This window comes from Triticum urartu, chromosome 4 (genome assembly GCF_003073215.2).
Source record: "Triticum urartu cultivar G1812 chromosome 4, Tu2.1, whole genome shotgun sequence".
Classification (NCBI taxonomy): Eukaryota; Viridiplantae; Streptophyta; class Magnoliopsida; order Poales; family Poaceae; genus Triticum; species Triticum urartu.
Window position 1 is genome coordinate 26,599,625 of NC_053025.1, and position 23,031 is coordinate 26,622,655.

Here is a 23,031-nt window from a genome sequence, read left to right on the forward strand (position 1 = left end):
TTAAAAGCCTCCCCGAAAACTCCATTGGAAGCTGGGAAGAGCTCAAAGACGCTTTCCGGGAAAATTTTCAAGGGACCTATGTCCGACCACCGGATGCAGACGATATAAGTCATATAACTCAACAGCCCGAAGAGTCAGCCTGAAAGCTTTGAAACATGTTTCTCATTAAAAAGAACCAAATAGTCGACTATCTGGACGCCGAAGCCTTAGCAGCTTTCAAGCACAGCGTTCGAGACGAATGGCTTGCCAGACACCTCAGCCAAGAAAAGCCGAGAACAATGGCAGCATTAACAAGCCTCATGACCCGCTTTTGCGCGAACGAGGACAGCTAGTTAGCCCGATGTAACACCAGCGACCCAAGTACATCCGAAGTCAGGGACGGAAACGGGAAACCACGACGCAGCAAAAACAAGCACCGGAATAAAGAAGACAGCCCAAAGAGCACGGCGGTAAACGCCGGATTCAGAAGCTCTCGGCCAGGTCAGCAAAATCTGCCCTCCAAAGGCAACAGAGACGAACTGTCCAGCCTAAACAAGATTCTAGACAAAATATGTCAGATCCACAGCACCCCGATAAACCTGCAAATCACACCCATAGAGAATGTTGGGTCTTCAAGCAGTCTGGCAAGCTCAACACCGAACACAAGGGGCAGGATACACCAAGCGAAGACGAGGACGAGCCTCGCAAGCAAAGCACTGGGGAATAGAAGAAATTCCCACCAGAAATCAAAACAGTAAACGTATTACACGTGATGAAGGGGAGAAACAAAGAGGCACTCCTAGAGACATGTGCCCCAGGGCCTATCACCGCGGAGTTCTGCCACTGGTCGTCCCAACCGATCACCTTTGACCATCGGGATTACTCGGCAAGTATCCGGCATGCAGGATGGGCTGCCTTGGTGTTAGACCCGATAATTGACGGATACCACTTCACACGAGTCCTGATGGACGGAGACAGTAGTTTAAACCTGATATATCAGGACACAGTCCGGAAAATGGGGATATACCCAACAAAAATTAGCCATAGCAATACTACCTTTAAAGGAGTAACGCCAGGCCTAGAAGCCCATTGCACGGGCTCCCTGCTACTAGAGGTTATATTCGGCTTTCCCGATAACTTCCGCAGCGAAAATTTAACCTTCCACATCGCTCCGTTCCAAAGTGGCTATCAAGCACTACTCGGACGCGAAGCTTTCGCTCGCTTTAATGCAATACCGCATTACGCTTCCCTCATGCTTAAGATGCCCGGTCCACGTGGCATCATTACAGTAAATGGAAATATTGAGCGCTCCTTGCGCGCAGAAGACCGTGCGGCTGCCTTGGCAGCCGCACACTAAACGGCCTCACCAACTAGACCATCTGACAGGTCATTAAGACCACGGACGCGGTTAGACGAGTCTGGTGCAGCTATATATAATTGATACAGGTTTGATGGCTATGCCCCTATAACAATACAAGGGGCTCAACGCGTGTAAACAAGTGACAATAAGGCTCAACTTTACTCATCTTGAACTGTACATGGTTTATTCAGTATAACCTACCTTTTGCACGACAACTTTTCAGCTAAGTTCCTCTCTTTTACAGATGACCATCGTGCTACACCCATCTAGGATACGGCACAACGGAGATACAGGCGCAGACGTGGAGCAGTGACCCGTTCCAAGGATTCTTTTTAGATTAAGACCCTGCGTAAACCTTTTTTACTGTCTCTTGTTGATACACATCCCCCGGATTCTCGGTACAATTGAGAAGGATGCTAACGTATTGGCATGTGGCCACGTCAGAATATTGCACGTACCTGGACACCAGGGGCTTATTACAAAGGGCACTGTTTAGCCCGATTTACATATAAAGACCGAATACCTTAGGGAGTGTTCGGCGTCGCGAGTTTGGCCTTATATGCATCAACTCTGAATCATGTCTTTGGTCAAATGTTGGGTTTGCCCGGCTCCTGTGTTTTGCTGCCTTACGTTCCGCTCTATCGGCTAAGGCGGCACCAGGAGAACTACTGCGATTGTGCCCTGGTTCATCCGGACGAGCACCTCAGTAGAGAAAGCCGAAAACTGACTGTCATGATATAGCGTGAGACTGGTCAACCACTTGATGACCTAGCGGAATCTTCAGGATTCCTCCGCCTTAATGAAGGGCCGTTTCCCGGCCAGGCATGTACGTGCCCCGAATTCCGATGAGCGCGGAGCCACCGGGGGCTATATAGTAGCCCCACTGTCAAACTCCGCTGGCTAAGTGAAAGTGTTAAAGCATTATAGTCCGATTGCCTAGTTCGCTGCGATATCACCTCCTTAATGGACCAAGACGTTGGATCAAGTGTGAACATGCGTCTTCTGCGAACACCCCCGCATTATATGCATGGGGGTTGAAGCCGACGACTGCCATCTTTCAGGTTATATACATATATACATAAACGGCCGCACAGGAGGCATCATAGTACTTTCGGGCAAAAGTAAATAAAACATTGTTTTTACAATGGGAATACATGTCACTCAAACATAATATTCTTCGAGTACTGAGCCTCTATCAAACGAGCGCCTTCAAGAACTTCTTCAAAGTAGTGCTCGGCAGCCACTCGGCCTATGGCCGAACCCTGTGCCGCAGCAGTGGTGGCATCCATTTCCGCCCAGTATGTTTTGACACGGGCAAGGGCCATCTGTGAGCCTTCTATGCACGCCGACGTCTTTACAGCATCGATCTGTGGCACAACACCAAGGAATTGTTGCACTAAGCTAAAGTAGCTATTCGGCCTTGGCCCTTTCGGCCACGGATGATCCACAACGGACCTCATGGCAAGTCCGGATAATCTATGGAGCTCGGCCCACTCGGCCATTTGCTCATTCAACAGCAGCGGACGGGCTGGAGCATGAAACTGTGACCAAAACAGTTTTTCCACTTTGTGATCTTTCCGATCCTTGAAATACTCGGCCGCATCAGCAGCACTTGCAGCCAAATCCACGTAGGCGTCCGCAGAACTCCATAGCCGGTCTAGAGGTGCATAATTCGGATCCTCAAACTTAGTCCGCAACAAGAAGGGCTTCCCAGATACAATTTCCGCAGCTTGATGCAGCTCCTCCTTCGTCGCTCTAATTTTGGAGTGAGCTTCCTTGGCAGCAACCCGGGCCTTTCCCAGGTCCGTCGCCTTCTCCCGATTTTCTTCTTCAAGAAGCTGGTAATGGTCAGCAACATCTTTTAACTCTACAGCCATCTTGGCTACTTTTTCTTTGCTCTCGCAATGCGCGGCCTGTTCGGCCCTTAACTCTTCGGTCACCTTTAAAGCGGCCGCATTGCTACTCCTTGCTTGCTCCTTGGCTCGGGCAAGCTTTGCCCGAAGGGTCTCCACGGTGGCAGCTCCATCTGCAGTCACAACATATTAAAGATACTGGCATCATGATGCTCTTATTATGTGACAATCACCAGAAAAATCACTTACCCTATGCCTCGTCAAGCCGCTTGTTAACAAGCACGATGTCGGCATTTGCCGCATCCAGCTGCCACTTTAGTTCGGCAAACCCATCAGTCCGGCTGGCCACCGGAGCTTCAACCACCTGCACATAAAGGCGATCTGGTTATTACCTGGGACTATGATCCTATGTTTGCCACCTTTTTCGACGACAACCAGAGTCTCAGGGGCTACTATCTACATAGGGCACATCTAAAAATGTGCGGTACTGTCAAAAATGTACATTATTTCGTGTACCTCAAAACCCGTCAGTAGACTCATAAAGGCTTCATGCAACCCGCTTTGGCGGACGAAATCCTTTCAATCACCGTACCCATCAATGTGCAGTGCTCTTCTGAGATAGCCGCTTGCTCTAGCAGATCCCTCAGTACGCCCGACCGCACACCAGACGGTGCCGGACTCTTTTGATTGCTCTCTTCAAGAGCCGGATACTGAGGACTTCGGGTGGCCATAGGATTACCTTCTGGCCTTGTCGGATCAAGAGAAACCCTCTGCGACGACACGTCGGGGTCGCCCGCCTCATGAGGCAGTATGGCAGGGGGAGGCGTTTCACTCTCCATCATCTCTGGAAGAAGATCCCCTGAAGACGAGCTCTGCTGAGAAGGGCTAAGATCCGAACTGCAAGATAAATGCCTCGGTTATTTTCCTCAAAGGTAAAGCGACATATTTTCATTATTGAGTACCCTTTTACTTACAGCTTGGTGGAGGGCTGATCCCCTTGAGGGCATAGTGCGGCCAGGGTATCCCCTAGGGCAGGACCCTCCGGCGGAGATTTGTTCCCCCGTTTGGAGACCATTGTCTCCGGGTCCTCAGAGGCGGTTCTCTTCCTTCCCTGGGGAGAGGAAGTTTCAGTTCCTTCTCCCCGGCTAACCTCCTTCACGTAGGCGCTAGCCTCCTTGTTCCCCCCTTCATCCTCTCCTGAGGGCGCTTGATAAGGCGCGATCTCTAGCATCCTGGTTAGCACGGGATTTGGTGATGTCTCAGGGAGGGGGGCCGGACACCTGATCAACTTTGCCTTCGCTATCCAATCCTGGGTCAAAGAGCGGCTATTTTTTAGGGCAATGTTGCGATAAATAAACGGACAGTGTGTTCGGATGCGGGGCTACTTACTTCGGTATCCGGACGATTGCAGCTCAGACATGCATCCTCAGTGATGTCCGGACACATTATTTGTGGTCCGAAGAACAATTTGTACATCTCTTCGTGGGTCATGCCGAGGAAATATTGAATAGCTCGCGGTCCTTCCGGGTTGAATTCCCACATGCGAAGGGGCCAGTGTTTGCAAGGCTGGACTTGACGAACTAGCATAACTTGCACTACCATAACCATACTGAAATCTCTCTCAAAGAGATCTCGGATACAGCTTTGCAGTATTGGCACATCCTTGGCTGGACCCCAGCTCAGCCCCCTGCTGATCCATGACATCAGTTGTGGTGGGGGCCTGAGCAAAAGGTGGGGGCAGCTACCCACTTGGCACTTCGAGGAGATGTGATGTAGAACCACACCCGCTACCACAATCCAGATACCTCTGGGAAGCAACCCTCAGGCCATGGAGCGTCAGCAATTTTGCTTATCGAAGCGCCTCCGCACGCTGTGTGCTGCCCCTCGATCATCTTCGGCTTCACATCGAAGGTCTTGAGCCACAGGCCGAAATGAGGGGTAATGCGGAGGAAGGCCTCACATACGACAATAAATGTCGAGATGTGGAGAAGGGAATCCAGGGCCAGATCGTGAAAATCTAGCCCGTAATAGAACATCAGACCCCTAACAAAGGGATCCAGAGTGAGGCCTAGTCCTCGGAGGAAGTGGGAGACGAACACGACGCTCTCGTTGGGTTCGGGTGTAGGGACGACCTGCCCTCGGGCGGGCAGCTGATGCAAAATTTTGGCGGTCAGATATCTGGCCTCTCTCAACCTCTTGATGTCCTCCTTCGTGATGGAGGAGGGCATCCATCGACCTTGAAGGTTGGATCCGGACATAGTTGAAGGTTCGAAGCCCCTGACCTGAGTTTTGGGTGTTAGAACTCGAGGCGGGGGAAGGATTTGATTGAGCATGAGAGGGAAAAAAGAAAAAGCCTTGTCCCCTTTATAAAGAGGGTGAATATCAAGCGTCCTCCTCGTAGCCGTTTGGGACTTGCCTAAGATCTAGGAGTCCTACCAATAGGCATGGTTGGGTTACCCACGTCCGTATTGATGAGAATCCCATAATAAAGGGGACACAATCTCTGCTTCGACAAGACGTGCCAAGGAAACCGCCTCGCGAAACACGCTGAGATTGGTTATGAAAAACGATTCAAATGGTGACCAGGCTGTGGTGTGATGTCACACTGTGAAATGCGTCGGCAGATTAGATTTGTGAAAATATTATTCTCTCTATGGTTGTATGTGGAACTTGTTTTGCAGAGACGGACACGATCCTCGTGTTCAAAATCTTCTATGAAGTATTCGGAGGAGGAACCCGCATTGCAATGCGGAAGACAATCTGCGCGCCGGACTCATCGTCATTGAAGCCTAGTTCAGGGGCTACTGAGGGAGTCCTGGATTAGGGGGTATCCGGACAGCCGGGCTATATCCTTTGGCCGGGCTATTGGAATATGAAGATACAAAATTCAAGACTTCGTACCGTGTCCGGATGGGACTCTCCTTGGCGTGGAAGGCACGCTTGGCAGTACGAATATGTAGATTTCCTTCCTTGTAACCGACTCTGTGTAACCCTAGCCCCCTCCGGTGTCTATATAAACCGGAGGGTTTAGTCCATAGAAACAACAACAATCATACCATAGGCTAGCTTCTAGGGTTTAGCCTCTCTGATCTCGTGGTATATCTACTCTTGTACTACTCATATTATCAAGAACAATCAAGCAGGATGTAGGGTATTACCTCCATCAAGAGGGCACCGTACCACATACCTATTCCTTTTCGGAGTCTAAAATGTTCCGGAAAGTGTCCCTTATGTACTCCTCAGGGGTTATGGTTTCAATAACATTGGTTTCAACATTTATGGGATTACCTGAGATATAATGTTTGATTCTTTGACCATTTACCACCTTCGGATTTGTGCCTTCAAAGTTGTTGATTTTTATGGCACCGGAACGGTAGACCTCTTCGATAACGTAAGGACCTTCCCATTTAGATAGAAGTTTTCCTGCAAAAAATCTTAAACGAGAGTTGTATAGCAATACATAATCACCTACATTAAACTCACGCTTTTGTATCCTTTTATCATGCCATCTTTTAACTTTTTCTTTAAACAACTTGGCATTTTAATAGGCTTGGGTTCTCCATTCATCGAGTGAGCTAATATCAAATAACCTCTTCTCACCGGCAAGTTTAAAATCATAATTGAGCTCTTTAATAGCCCAATATGCCTTGTGTTCTAGTTCGAGAGGCAAGTGACATGCTTTTCCATAAACCATTTTATACGGAGACATACCCATAGGATTTTTATATGTTGTTCTATAGCCCATAATGCATCATCAAGTTTCTTGGACCAATTCTTTCTAGACCTATTGACAGCCTTTTGCAAAATTAATTTGAGCTCTCTATTACTCAATTCTACTAGACCACTAGAATGTGGGTGATAAGGAGATGCAATTCTATGATTAACATCATATTTAGCAAGCATTTTACGGAAAACACCATGAATAAAATGTGATCCACCATCAGTCATTAAATATCTAGGGACTCCAAACCTTGGAAAACAAACTTCTTTAAGCATTTTAATAGAAGTGTTATGATCAGCACTACTAGTTGGAATAGCTTCTACCCACTTAATAACGTAATCAAAAGCAACCAAACTATGTGTATAACCATTAGAGGAAGGAAAAGGTCCCATATAGTCAAAGCCCCAAACATCAAATGGTTCAATAACGAGTGAATAGTTCATGGGCATTTCTTGACGTCTACTAATATTACCAATTCTTTGACATTCATCACAAGATAAGACAAACTTACGGGCATCCTTGAAGAGAGTAGGCCAATAAAAACCAGATTGCAATACCCCTCCATAAGCTTCGGAGTGACACTTGCGTAGGATCTGTTCCTGTTCATGCTCCGGTACACAACATCTAATAACACCATCTACTCCTTCTTTATAAAGATGTGGGTCATCCCAAAATTAATGCCTCAAATCATAGAAGAACTTTTTTTGTTGCTGGTATGTGAAACTAGGTGGTATAAACTTAGCAACAATGTAACTAGCATAATCAGCATACCATGGAGCAGTATGAGAAGCATTTATAACATTTAATTGCTCATCAGGAAAGCTATCATCAATACGTAGTGGGTCATCAAGAACATTTTCTAACCTAGACAAGTTGTCTGCAACGGGGTTCTCAGTTCCCTTTCTATCAATAATATGTAACTCAAATTCTTGTAACAAGAGAACCCATCTAATAAGTCTAGGTTTAGCATCTTTCTTTTCCATAAGATATTTAATAGAAGCATGATCAGTGTGAATAGTTACTTTAGAATCAACAATATAAGGTCTGAACTTATCACAAGCAAATACAATAGCTAATAATTCTTTTCCAGTAGTAGCATAATTTCTCTAAGCATTGTCTAGAGTTTTACTAGCATATTGAATAACATTTAGTTTCTTATCAACTCTTTGCCCTAGAACAGCACCTACAGCATAATCACTAGCATCGCACATAATTTCAAAGTGTAAATTCCAATTAGGTGGCTGAACAATAGGTGCAGAGATCAATGCTTTCTTAAGTATTTCAAATGCTTCTACACAATCATCATCAAAGACAAATGGTATATATTTTTGTAGTAAGTTAGTCACAGGCCGAGAAATTTTGGAGAAGTCCTTAATGAACCTCCTATAAAAACCGGCGTGACCAAGGAAACTTCTTATACCTTTGATGTCCTTGGGACATGGCATCTTTTCAATAGCATCAACCTTGGCTTTATCAACTTCAATACCTCTTTCAGAAACTTTATGCCCCAAGACAATACCTTCATTAACCATAAAGTGGCACTTTTCCCAATTCAAGACAAGATTAGTTTCTTCACATCTCTGCAAAACTCGATCAAGGTTGCTTAAGCAATTATCAAAAGAAGATCCATAGACGGAGAAATCGTCCATGAAAACCTCACAAATCTTTTCACAAAAGTCGGAGAATATAGCCATCATGCATCTTTGAAAGGTAGCAAGTGCATTACATAAACCAAAAGGCATACGTCTATAAGCAAAAGTACCAAAAGGGCAAGTAAAAGTAGTCTTTGATTGATCCTTAGCTAACACAGGTATTTGAGAGAAACCAGAATAACCATCTAGAAAGCAAAAATGTGTATGTTTAGACAATCTTTCTAGCATTTGATCGATAAAAGGTAAGGGGTAATGATCCTTTTTAGTAGCCTTATTTAATTTGCGGAAATCAATTACCATCCTATAACCTGTAATAATTCTTTGAGGAATCAATTCATCTTTATCATTAGGAACGACAGTAATACCTCCCTTCTTAGGGACACAATGGACAGGACTTACCCACTGACTATCAGCAACAGGATAAATTATACCTGCCTCAAGGAGCTTTAGTATTTCCTTTCTTACCACTTCTTTCATTTTAGGGTTCAGCCATCGTTGATGATTACGAACTGGTTTAGCATCTTCTTCCAAATTAATTTTATGTTGACATAGAGTGGGACTAATGCCCTTAAGATCATCAAGAGTACACCCAATAGCAGCACGGTGCTTCTTCACAGTTTTCAATAATCTCTCTTCCTCATGCTCTGAAAGGTTAGCACTAATAATAACATGATATATCTTTTTCTCATCAAGATAAGCATATTTAAGAGTATCAGGTAATGGTTTAAGCTCAAACACGGGATCACCCTTGGGTGGAGGAGGATCCCCTAGGATTTCAACAGGCAAATTGTGTTTCAGAATAGGTTCCTGTTTAAAGAATACTTCATCTATTTCCCTTCTTTCATTCATAAACATATCATTTTCATGGTCTAGCAAATATTGTTCTAAAGGATCCCTAGGAGGTACGGCAATAGAAGCAAGACCAATAATTTTATCCTTATTAGCTAATTCTTCTTCACGGAGTTGTCTACTAAATTTAGAGAAATTAAATTCATGAGTCATATCATCTAAACTGATAGTAACAACATCCCTTTTGCAATCTATGGTAGCATTAACACTATTTAAGAAGGGTCTACCAAAAATAATGGGACAAAAGCTATCTTGTGGGGAACCAAGAACAAGAAAATCAGCAGGATATTTAGTTTTCCCACACAAGACTTCAACATCTCTAACAATTCCCATTGGTGAAATAGTATCTCTATTGGCAAGTTTAATTGTGACATCAATATCTTCTAACTCAACAGGTGCAATATCATGCATAATTTCTCTATATAGGCTAATAGGTATTGCACTAGCACTGGCACCCATATCACATAAGCCATGATAACAATGATCTCCTATTTTAGCAGAAATAACAGGCATGCCTACCACAGGTCTAGGTTTATCTTTAGCACAAGGTTTAGCAATTCTAGCAGTTTCATCATAGAAATAAATAACATGCCCATCAATATTATCAGACAAGAGATCTTTAACAATAACAATATTAGGTTCAACTTTAACTTGCTCAGGAGGTGTATAAGTTTTAATATTGCTTTTACGAACCACAATTGAAACTTTAGCATGATCCTTTATCCTAACAGGGAAAGGTGGTTTCTCAATATAAGAAGTAGGAACAATAGGATCATTATAAGTGATAGTCTTTTCTTCAACTTTAATAGGTGCAACTACTTTTACTTCTATGGGAGGATGATATTTAAACCACTTCTCCTTGGGGAGATCAACATAAGTAGCAAAAGATTCATAGAAAAAGCTACTATCTCAGAGTCAAGTCCATATTTAGTGCTAAACTTACGGAAAACATCGGTATCCATAAAAGGTTTAACACAATCAAACCTAGGTGTCATACCTGACTCCTTACCTTTGTCGAGGTCCCAATCTTCAGAGTTGTGTTTAATTCTTTCAAATAAATCCCATTTGAATTCAATAGTCTTAATCATAAAAGAGCCAGCACAAGAAGTATCAAGCATGGTGCGATTGTTATCAGAAAGCCGAGCATAAAAATTTTGAATAATCATTTCTCTTGAGAGCTCATGATTTGGGCATGAATATAACATTGATTTCAGCCTCCCCCAAGCTTGAGCGATGCTTTCTCCTTCGCGAGGCCAAAAATTATATATATAATTGCGATCACGATGAACAAGATGCATAGGATAAAACTTTTGATGACATTCCAATTTCAATCGTTTGTAATTCCAAGACCCCATATCATCATAGTCTATACCATGTCGATGCATGTCCCTTCAAAGATAAAGGGAATACCTTCTTCTTAACAACATCTCCGGGTACACCTGCAAACTTAAATAATCCACAAACTTCATCCACATATATCAGATGCTCATCGGGATGTTTTGTTCCATCTCCTAAAAAGGATTAGCTAGCAGTTTTTCTATCATACCCGAAGGAATTTCAAAGCAGACATTTTCATTTTCAGTAGGTTGAGTAGGTTGAGGAGCAACTCTTTGCTCTACTGGTCGGGGTGAAGATACCCCAAACAAGCCCCTCAGAGGATTACTTTCCATAGTAACAAGTGACAGTAAATTTCAGCACACTATATAAATTTTTCCTTACCAAATTCCACCTACCAGAGGCGCTTCACTCCCCAGCAACGGCGCCAGAAAAGAGTCTTGATGACCCACAAGTATAGGGGATCTATTGTAGTCCTTTCGATAAGTAAGAGTGTCGAACCCAACGAGGAGCAGAAGGAAATGATAAGCGGTTTCCAGCAAGGTATTCTCTGCAAGTACTGAAATAAGTGGTAACAGATAGTTTTGTGATAGGATAATTTGTAACGAGCAACAAGTAACAAAGGTAAATAAAGTGCAGCAAGGTGGCCCAATCCTTTTTGTAGCAAAGGACAAGCCTGGACAAACTCTTATATAGAGAAAAGCGCTTCCGAGGACACATGGGAATATCGTCAAGCTAGTTTTCATCACGTTCATATGATTCGCGTTCGGTACTTTGATAATTTGGTATGTGGGTGGACCAGTGCTTGGGTGCTGCCCTTACTTGGACAAACATCCCACTTATGATTAACCTCTATTGCAAGCATCCGCAACTACAACAAAAGTATTAAGGTAAACCTAACCATAGCATGAAACATATGGATCCAGATCAGCCCCTTACGAAGCAACGCATAAACTAGGGTTTAAGCTTCTGTCACTCTAGCAACCCATCATCTACTTATTACTTCCCAATGCCTTCCTCTAGGCCCAAACAATGGTGAAGTGTCATGTAGTCGGCGTTCACATAACACCACTAGAGGAGAGACAACATACATCTCATCAAAATATCGAATGAATACCAAATTCACATGACTACTAATAGCAAGACTTCTCCCATGTCCTCAGGAACAAACGTAACTACTCACAAAGCATAACCATGTTCATAATCAGAGGGGTATTAATATGCATATAGGATCTGAACATATGATCTTCCACCAATTAAACCAACTAGTATCAACTACAAGGAGTAATTAACACTACTAGCAACCTACTAGCACCAATCCCGAACTTGGAGACAAGAATTGGATACAAGAGATGAAGTAGGGTTTTGAGAGGAGGTGGTGCTGATGAAGATGTTGATGGAGATTGCCCTCTCCCGATGAGAGGAGCGTTGGTGATGACAATGGCGATGATTTCCCCCTCCCGGAGGGAAGTTTCCGCGGCAGAACAGCTCTGCCGGAGCCCTAGATTGGTTCCGCCAAGGTTCCGCCTCGTGGCGGCGGAGTTTCGTCCAAGAAGATGGCTTCATATTTTTTTCCCATCGAAAGACTTCATATAGCAGAAGATGGCCACCGGAGGGCCACTAGGGGGCCCATGAGGTAGGGGGCGCGCCCCCCGCCCTCATGGGCAGGGTGTGGCCCCCTGGTGAACTTCTTCCGCTGAGTATTTTTTATATATTCTGAAAACGTCTTCCATGAAGTTTCAGGACTTTTGGACCTATGGAGAGTAGGTCTCTAATATTTGCTCCTTTTCCAGCCCAGAATCCCATTTGGCGGCATTCTCCCTCTTTATGTAAACCTTGTAAAATAAGAGAGAATAGGTATAAGTATTGTGACATAATGTGTAATAACAGCCCATAATGCAATAAATATCGATATAAAAGCATGACGCAAAATGGACGTATCAGCAAACAAAGACTTAATAGGAGACACACCAGTCACTTTGAGATCATCATTATTATCATGAAAACTAGAAGAACACGCTTTCACAAAGCAAATTTTTTGCACGCATCCTAGCGGTTCTTTCTTTGCACTCATCAATGGAAATTCTCATGGCTTTGAGAGACTCATTGATATCATGCTTAGGTGAAATAGATCTAAGTTTCAAAGAATCAACATCAAGAGAAATTCTATCCACGTTCCTAGCCAACTCATCAATATTAAGAAAATTTTCTTGAAGCAAAGCATTGAAATTCTTTTGTGAATTCATAAATTCTTTAACACTAGTCTCAAAATCAGAGGTCATCTTATTAAAATTTCCATAAGATTTGTTGTAGCAATTACCATAATTATTAGAGGAATTACTAGGAAACGGCCTAGAATTAAAGTTTCCTCTATACACGTTGTTACCAAAATTGTTCCTACCAACAAAATTCACATCCATAGATTCATTATTATTCTCAATCAAAGTGGACAAAGGCATATCATTAGGATCAGAAGAAACACTCTTATTAGCAAACAATTTCGTAAGTTCATCCATCTTTCCACTCAAAACATTAATCTCTTCTATCACATGAACCTTTTTACTAGTGGATCTTTCGGTATGCCATTGAGAATAATTAACCATAATATTATCTAGGAGTTTAGTAGCTTCTCCTTAAGTGATTTCCATAAAAGTGCCTCCCGCGGCCGAATCTAAAAGATTTCTAGAAGCAAAATTCAATCCAGCATAAATTGTTTGTATAATCATCCATAAATTTAAACCATGTGTAGGGTAATTACGTATCATTAATTTCATCCTCTCCCAAGCTTGTGCAACATGCTCATGATCAAGTTGCTTAAAATTCATAATATCGTTTCTAAGAGAGATGATCTTAGCGGGAGGAAAATACTTAGAGATAAAAGCATCTTTGCACTTATTCCATGAATCAATACTATTTTTAGGCAAAGAAGAGAACCAAGTTTTAGCACGATCTCTAAGCGAAAACGGAAATAGATTCAATTTAACAATATCATTATCCACATCTTTCTTCCTGTGCATATCACACAAATCAACGAAGTTGTTTAGATGGGTAGCGGCATCTTCACTAGGAAGGCGAGAAAATTGATCTTTCATGACAATATTCAACAAAGCGGTATTGATTTCACAAGATTCAGCATCGGTAGTAGGAGCAATCGGAGTGCTAATAAAATCATTATTGTTGGTATTGCAAAAGTCACACAATTTAGTATTATCTTGAGCCATCGTGACAAACAATCAATCCAACACACAAGCAAACAAGAGGCAAGCGAAAAGAGACGAACGGAAAAAGGGCGAATAAAATGGCAAAGGTGAAGTGGGGGAGAGGAAAACGAGAGGCAAATGGCAAATAATGTAATGAGAGGGATAAGAGTTTGTGATGGGTACTTGGTATGTCTTGACTTGATTGTAGATCTCCCTGGCAATGGCGCCGGAAATGGCTATTTGACGGGAGATCAAATCTTGACTTGACTTGGTGCAAATCTCCCCGGCAACGGCGCCAGAAATCCTTCTTGCTACCACTTGAGCATGCACTTGAGCATGCGTTGGTTTTCCCTTGAAGAGGAAAGGGTGATGCAGCAAAGTAGCGTAAGTATTTCCCTCGGTTTTTGAGAACCAAGGTATCAATCCAGTAGGAGACTACACGCAAATCGCCTAGTACCTGCACAAACAATCAAGAACCTCACAACCAACGCGATAAAGGGGTTGTCAATCCCTTCACGACCACTTATGAAAGTGAGATCTGATAAAGATAATAAGATAAATATTTTTGGTATTTTTGTTGTATAGATCGAAAAGTAAAGATTACAAAATAAAATAAATAGTAAACTAGAATTGTAGATCGGAAACTTATATGATGTAAAGTAGACCCGGGGGCCATAAGTTTCACTAGTGGCTTCTCTCAAGATAGCAAATATTACGGTGGGTGCACAAATTACTGCCGAGCAATTGATAGAAAAGCGCATAGTTATGAGAATATCTAGGCATGATCATAAATGTCGGATTTCGGGTTCCGGCAGACCCTTGAGGTTCGAACACTGGGGTGCGCGCGGAGATTTCACCTTCTACCTACCTGCACCCCTCCGCCATGCTAGGATCAAAACTATGGGAAGAACAGCACAAGAGACACAGGGTTTATACTGGTTCGGGCCATCGTTGTGGTGTAATACCCTACTCCAGTGTGTGGTGTGGTGGATTGCCTCTTGGGCTGAGGATGATGAACAATACAAGGAAGAACAGCCTCGCGAGGGTCTGTTCTTGGCTGGGGCGATGAACTGTTGGGAGGAGTTCAGTCGCCCTTCTCTCTCTCTCTCTCTAACCAGTCGACCCCTAGAGACACTTCGACGCGATCGAACCGACCCCCTTGCCATGTGGGTGGCTGGTCCTATTTATAGAGGCCCTGGTCCTCTTCCCAAATATTGAGCGGGAAGGGAGCCAACAATGGCAGGCTAATTTGAAAGGGGACAGCAAGTATCAGCTATCCTAACAAAAGTAGCCTTCGCCTGCGCAAAGCTCTGGTGATGACACCGTCTTGGGCTCCACGGTGACCTCCGTCTCGTAGTCCTCCTGGTCTTGGTCTTGTTCCACCGAAATGGCAACCTTTGCCTGATGCCTCGGTACTCCGCGGCTGCGCTTGCCTCCTTTGCACCAAAGAGGAAAGGAGGACGCTGCGCGGGCTGGCGCCCGCCTGGCGCCTTGAGTCGTCATGGCTTGCGTCACGGGCACCTCGCGAGGTACCCCGCCTTGATCTCTCCGCCTCCTCGTGAGCCTGCCTGATGAGGCCGCGCCTGAGGAAGCTCCGCATCTTCCGCCCCGCGAGGCTTGGCCCCTCGCGAGGGTCTTGAGTTTGTGTTGGTGAAGATGGGTCGTGCTGGGCCCCCCTTTGAGCCACGCCGCAGGCCGCAGGCAGGCAAGTCTGGGGACCCCCGTTCCCAGAACGCCGACAGTAGCCCCCGGGCCCAAGGCGCGCCCGGACTTGGCCGTGCAGGGAGGCGGAAGGGCAAGAGCGAAGCGCCGCGGGCCCTAATAGCCTGCGGCCCTGGGCGCCGCGTGGCGGTTGACTGGACGTGGGCGCCTTAGCAACCGCGCGAGTTGATAAGGGAGTGGCATCCGCCTAGGCCCTTCTTTTTGCTTTCCCCGGTTGCTGCTCAGATCCCCTTTCTTACGCCTCTTCTCCCTTCCCCCGAAATCTCCAGATCTGCTCTGACCGTGCGACCTAGGAAGCCATGGCGCCTCGCCAGCCCCCGGCCGCAGCTTGGTACTCGTCTGCCCTGGACCCGCCAAACGTGTCGGGGACGGGCCTTGCCCGGTTGCGCCGGATAGCGATGGCGCGAGGTATTGACGGGGCGAAGGTGTTCAAGGCCGGCCCCGCCACCTCTGAGGGTCAGAGGAGCACCTTCTATCCGCTCTTGTAAGTGCCATTGTTGCTGGCCTGGTGCCTCCCTTCTCCGAGTTCTTCTTCTCTGTCCTCCGCATTACAGCTACGCAGGATCTGCATCTCCATCCCAACTCTGTCTTTCTCCTCGCGATCTTTGCTTATTATTGCGAGGCCCACGTTGGGGTGCAGCCCTCAGTGGCCTTGCTGCGCCACTACTTCTACCTCCGGACCTCTCGCGGTCCTGCTTCCGCGTGCGCAAGCTTCGTCGTGTACGGTGGCACCATTGCCATCTCGAACCTGGGAAGAGGATTGAGGGCTTCAGGAGCAAGTTGGTCTTGGTGGATGTTGAGCGCATCCACCCTCGGCTAATCTTGCCCACCGGAGCAGCCCACGAGCTCCAGCAACTGGGGTCGAGCGGAGCTCACGGATCCCCGCACGAAGATGGTGTTGGAGAAGATGGACGCGGATCTGAGGCCGAGCGACATGGCGGCGGCGAAGCTGACCAGCGCGTCGTTGTTGAGGGAGTTCCTGGAGCACCAGCTGGCTCCGCTTCGGTAGTACTGCTTCCAATGTGGAGGCCTCGTCCGAGCCCCACGGCCTGGGCCGACGAAGACTTGGCTGCGGTTCTCCAATCTCTGGTCGGGGGCAATGTGGCGAGGTTGGAGGGCGCTCCTACGCCCTTGTTCCTCCTGCGACGACTGGGAGCGGGTAGTGAAGTCCATGCCCGTCTTCAACGGGGAAGGGCCCGTGCCCCTGGAGGCTCCTGAGGGACCGGTGGTTGTGCCCTCCGACGACTCCAACGAAGAGGAGGAAGGAGGGGAGCGGGGAAAAGGGCCTGACTCCGAGGCTACTGACGGAGAGTCGAGGGCTCCCCTTCCCTGGCGCAAGTCCCGCGCTCTTCGCCTTCCTCCGAGCGATGACGACGAGGATGATGACGAGGACGACGACGAGGACGACGACGTGGACGACAACGAGCAGGACGGCGGGAGCTCACCCCCGATCCCGAAGAAGGACAGGACTGGGCTGATCTCCCGCGGGTCCGCCCTGGCCTCGGGGCGTGCTGCAGGCGCACCTTCCGCCCCCAAGCTTCCCGAGGTTGACCCTTCCAGCCGGCGTTCGGGCTTCAAATTCGGCCGGAGGCCGCTTGAGCTCACTGGCGACGACCCGTAAGTGTTCGATTCTTGTCTTTATTTCTTGCTCTACCTCTGAGGCTTGACGTTCGCATCCCTTGGATAGGCTGGCGCCCGCAGCGAAGAAGTCAAAGGGGGCTCCTGAGGTTCCGTCCGCGGCAGCGCCCCTGAAGGAGGGTGACCGCGACGCACATGCTTCTCCTGCCCGGTCGTCCTCGCGAGGCCTGACTGAGCCGGCTGGGGCGAGCGCAGCCCCCACGGCCCAAGCGGCTCCCAGGTGCTCTCGCCTGCCGCCGCCGCTACAGCTATCGGGGCGCGGCAGACTCCGCCTCAGGATGCTGCGGCCGTGCTGCCGCCTTCTCCTCCTACTCCACCGGCTGCTATCTCCTCGACTCCTTCCACCGTTTTGGACCGCGTTGTTGCTGAGCTGGACCGGCTGCGGCAGGATCTTCTCGGTGCCGACCCTCGCCTGGTGGCCGGGCGCTTGGAGCTGGCTTCTGGATGGGTCCGCTCCGATGCTTCGATTCGGGCGGCGCTAGTCCAGGCCTCGACGGCATGCGACAAGGAGAAGCAGGTCGTCCTTGAGGCGAAGGCTACTCGCGATGCAGCCCTGGGAGAGGTGGTCGACGTCCGAAGTCGATGAGCTCGGTGCGGTAGTTGTTGTGTGCCCCGAAGGTGACAGGGAGGCGGACCTGCCCGATCGGGACCGTGGAGCCGTCGGTGATGCCGGAGAAAGGCTTGGTTGGCTGAAGCTGGCTGTAGGGAACTTGGAGGTTGTTGAATGTCTCCACGGACAAGACGCTGAGCCCCGCCCCGCCATCGATGAGGGTCTTGGTGACCACCACGTTGCTGATGATTGGGGAACAAAGCATCGGGAGGACTCCGGCTGTAGCTGCGCACTTGAGCTGATCTGCTGAGCTGAACGTGATGGCGCACGCCGACCACCTGAGAGGGCGTGTGGCTTCGAGTCTGGGGAGGACTGCGTTCACCTCGCGGGCGAACTGCTTGAAGATGCGTAGAGAGGCTGGGGCTTGAGCTCCGCCCAGGATGCAGGCGATCGCGCGCGGCTCCTGGAAGCCCCCAGCCCTCCTCGTCCTGGTGGCGGTCCTCATTTCTCCTTGGCTGCGGCGGCAGCGGTGGGAGGCCTGCGTGCCTTGCGGGCGATCCTCGCGAGGCTGATCCCTCCAGCCTCCCTCGCGAGGCGGGTCTTGCCAGCGATCCTCGCGAGGTTGGTCATGCCACCCCTGGCATGGGCCACGATCTTCCCAACGCCCTGTGTTCCTTCCTCATCCTCGGCCGTAGCCCCGGTCACCGCGGTCAGGGCGACGGCCGATCCTTCCTTCTCGCACGGCTCGGAGTTCTTGGCATTCGCTGGTGTTGTGGGTGTGGAGGTCGTGGTACACGCAGTACCGGCTGCCCTTGGGAGGTTCGGGCTGATCTCTGCCCTGCTTGGTGTCTGGTTCTGCTGCGAGCATGGCAGCCCCCTTGCGCTTCACTTCCTTGGCCTTGAGCTTCCTCTCTTCTGGGTCTGCGGCAGGCAGCTCGAGGAGGGAGAGATGCCCTTCCTCAGCCCTGGCGCACTTGTTCTCCAAGTTGAACAGCTCCAAGGAAGTGCACAGGTCTTCATGCATTGCCAGCTCCTCCTTCATCTTGACGTCGCGCACGCCGTCGGAGAAGGCTGAGATGATGGCCTCTTCAATCACCTTGGGAATGTTGAGGCGTGCGTTGTTGAAGCGCTGGATGTACTTCTGCAGGGTCTCCCCGGGTTGTTACTTGATGCGGCGCATGTCGCTCACGGCGGGTGGCCGGTCGCGAGTACCTTGGAAGTTGGCGATGAAGCGGGTGCGCATCTCTTCCAGGAGGAGATTGTGCCTGGAGCCAGGTTTAGGAGCCAGGTGCGGGCCCCGTCCTTGAGCGCCATGGGAAACCAGTTCGCCATGCTTCTCGTCTCCGTTGGCAGCTTCGATGCCCGGCTCGTAGAGCTGGAGGAACTCCGCAGGGTCGGCCGTGCCGTCGTAGCGAGGAGGCAGGTCTGGCTTGAACTTGCCTGGCCATGCGACACTGCGCAGTTCAGTGGTGTAGGTGCGGCATCCTGCTGTGGCCACGGGAGGCCTTGGTAGATGGAGATCCTGGTCTTGCATGTCCCCACGCACTGGAGCAGGAGGATGGTCGCGACGTGCTGGCGCAGGGAGCGCCCGGGCAGCTTCTGGCGGGCGAGGGACTTCTTGTCAGCTCTGTTCTTGCCGCGCTGGCACCTGACGGAGCGGGTTCCGCCCAGGGGCCACGGGCCTTGGAGCCATGGCGTCTTCTTGAGGAGGAGGCGGCCGGGGCGCCGCCGGAGCCTCGTCGCCTGCACGGGGCGGGGTGTGGTGCAGCGGAACGGACGGCGCGGAAGAGCCCCCTGCGGCGCGGACGAGCTCGGCGACACGGTCGAGCCATTCTTCGTAGACGTTGTCGACGGGACGGTAGCGCAGGAGCTCGTTCGCCGCGATTGATGGAGCAGCGGTCAGGAGGGCTTGGGTTTTAATACTGATAGCAATCATATGGACGATGATTAGCGGCTGCGTGTGGACAGCATCAACAAAGTAAAGGGGCAGCGGCAAGATCTACTGTTATGGCTGTCACCTGCGACAAAAGAAATATATACAATAGCAGACGCCCAAGGCCGCAGACAAAGAGGTACTCGGGGCATGTGCCCGCTAGCCTTGTTTGACGGGGCACGCACATGCAGGAGAAATCTGTGGGAGTCAAAAGGCCAAGAGAAAAGGAGAATAAGGAAAGGACTATTATTAGTACGGGAGGTCTAGTACTAGTACTATTCATCAAATGAATTAGCACAGGGCCCAAAGTCTCACAAGGATGTGATATCAAAGGATCGTCAGCCACGTACCTCCAGATAAATGTCAGAACTAATGAGGACATGCGACAGCCTTTGCGAAAGAAAAAAAGATAAAAAAAAGGGAGGAGTAGCTACGACCTGAAGCCATCCTCTGCTCCAAGTCGCCGAAGTCACGGGCTGGCCGTGTTTCCGCTGACCTCACCACGGCGTTTCACTGCTACGCCTGCCGGCTTGCCTGCCTCTTCTGCTGCGCTTCACTCCCAAATTTATTGATGGATATTACATATGGATCATCTGCCATATGAACAAATCAGGTGCTATTTTTCTAAACTTTTAATGGTATAATTAAGTATCATCCAAAGTTTTTTCCATGGTATGCTATGCTATACACAGGTCAACAGACTCATGGCCAAGGTATGATCCGGTCCTCGTGCACCAGCGTCGGAGGCAACGTATACATCTGCACCGCCCGTGCTGGGCATTTAAAGACCTGGAGAATAACCCGGAAGGTTTCTGCTTGAACCGCCGGGACCATATTGAGTCGCCGACCAGCCTAAACCGCCTCTGTCGCGACAAACAAATCATCTGTTGTCCGAACAAAAAACATCAGGTGATATCCATCTAAATCTAGTTTCTTGGTATATATTGTTTTTATCAAGGGAACAATTACTTTGGACCGTATATTTTGATATGCAGGAAAATTACTCATTATAAGAGTGGCTACCGTGCCACAGATACGGAGAGCACATTGCTGGCGTCTGTCTACACCGACGATCAATCATGCCGGTTTACAATGCTCGCGGCCAACTCTCCGTTCACGCCGGTTTACAAATGCCCGCGGCCAACTCTCCGTCCGCGCCGGTTTACAATGCCCGCGGCCGGTTCATGCGTCCGCACCGGTTTAGAACACCAGTGCCGACTCTCCTCGTCTGCACCGGCTTACAACGCTGCGGCCGACTCATCTATCTGTGCCGCCTGTTGCTGCGGTCGTCTTTGTCGCCGCGGCCTAGTCTACATCAACATACCGGGCCGCACTTGTCTGGATGAACTGTTTATTGACTATGAGCAAGTCACTACTTGGGAAGCCCGGTTTCTTTCCAACAAATTGGGGGTAAATTATCATATATTATCAGCCGCCGTCTGCACTGGATGGTTCAACGGGTGGGCGCACAAGTCGCCGCCACTACAGTTTGGTTAACTTCAAGTCGCCAGTTGGAAGGAACCATTGGCCGAGTTGCTGACACGGCTCATATGGGATCATTTACAACCCGCCGCGGTCACCTCAACCTTCTATGGATTCACATCGTGCTATACAAGTTATGCCGGTTTATATCACGATCAAATATGGAGAATCTCAAGCCAACTCCTCGAGTCACCTTGAGACTTGGGGGATACAATGATATGACTTAGCAAACGTTGCCGGTTTTCAGTGAAGTCAAGAACCCCAATACGTTGGAGGGAGAGATAACCCGGTCCCGGATTCACATCGTGCTGTCAGAAGGTTTCCAGATTAGAAAGTATATGACAGTTACAAAATCCTGGCTCAATGAAGAAGTTTCGGGTCATCAGAAAAGGATTCCGGTTTACAATCCGGTACAAGGGAAATTTGTTCTCCAATAAAGCTCTGAAGCTCTCAAATCCGGTTTAAGAATTTCTGGTTCAAAAAGGAATTAACTTCTCGCAAGTTCGAGTTTAAAGGCCGTCAGAAAATTTCCGGCTAAAAATGAAGATTCTGGTTTAAAATCCGGTTCAAGGGAAAGATGTCCCCCACAAAGGTTTGAAGGTCTCCATATCCGGTTCAAGATCCCGGTTCAAAGAAGAATTTATCTCTTGCAAAAAGTTAAAAATTGCCGAAGAGGACCTGCTGCCACGATGCGCGGTTCAAACATGGATATCCCGCCTTACTGGCCAGACATATTATTGATCACATGGGGGCTTCTGCTTCATAAAGCGGGGTCTCTGTTCTTTTACATCATGCGTGGTTACACGGAGTTGTTCTGTCTTAAAGCGGCCTCCGGTTTACCCCTTGAAAATTTTATAAACATCACTTGGGGGCTTGGTCGTGTCCGAACCAATGCAATACCTCTTGATCGGCGAGAGCCACCAGATCACTTGGGGACTTGGTCACGTCTAAACCAGTCATGCCTCTTGATCGGCCTAAGGCCACAAAATCACTTGGGGGATTGGTCGAACCCGAACCATTGCCACGCCTCTTGATCGGCGAGAGCCACCAGATCACTTGGGGACTTGGTCACGTCTGAACCAGTCATGCCTCTTGATCGGCCTAAGGCCACAAAATCACTTGGGGGATTGGTCGAAGCCGAACCATTGCCACGCCTCTTGATCGGCGAGAGCCACCAGATCACTTGGGGACTTGGTCACGTCTGAACCAGTCATGCCTCTTGATCGGCCTAAGGCCACAAAATCACTTGGGGGATTGGTCGAAGCCGAACCATTGCCACGCCTCTTGATCGGCGAGAGCCACCAGATCACTTGGGGACTTGGTCACGTCTGAACCAGTCATGCCTCTTGATCGGCACCTATCGGGAGCTTGGTCGTGTCCGACCATGGTAACGCCATCTGGTCAGCTCAAATAAGCTTCTTTTTTGCAAACGGTTTTATCATTGCCTTTGCTTCACAATTTTCTTTGATAGATATTTCTTTCTTTTTGTTGCGTTTTTAAACCGACATTTCTTAAACCGGTTCGACTGTCAATTACAAATGGACGGGACACGATCAAATTTTAATCCGGAGACTATCTGCCCGGTTTGATTTTCTGTTACCATCCTATTATGGAGTAAACCGGTGTTTATCAACCCGGCTCGGCTTTCAAACTACAAGTTGTCAATACACGATCAAGTTATAATCCGGAGACTATCAGCCCGGTCTGGTTTGACTACAAGTCGCCAGTATTATATATGGTTAATCCGGTGTATTTCA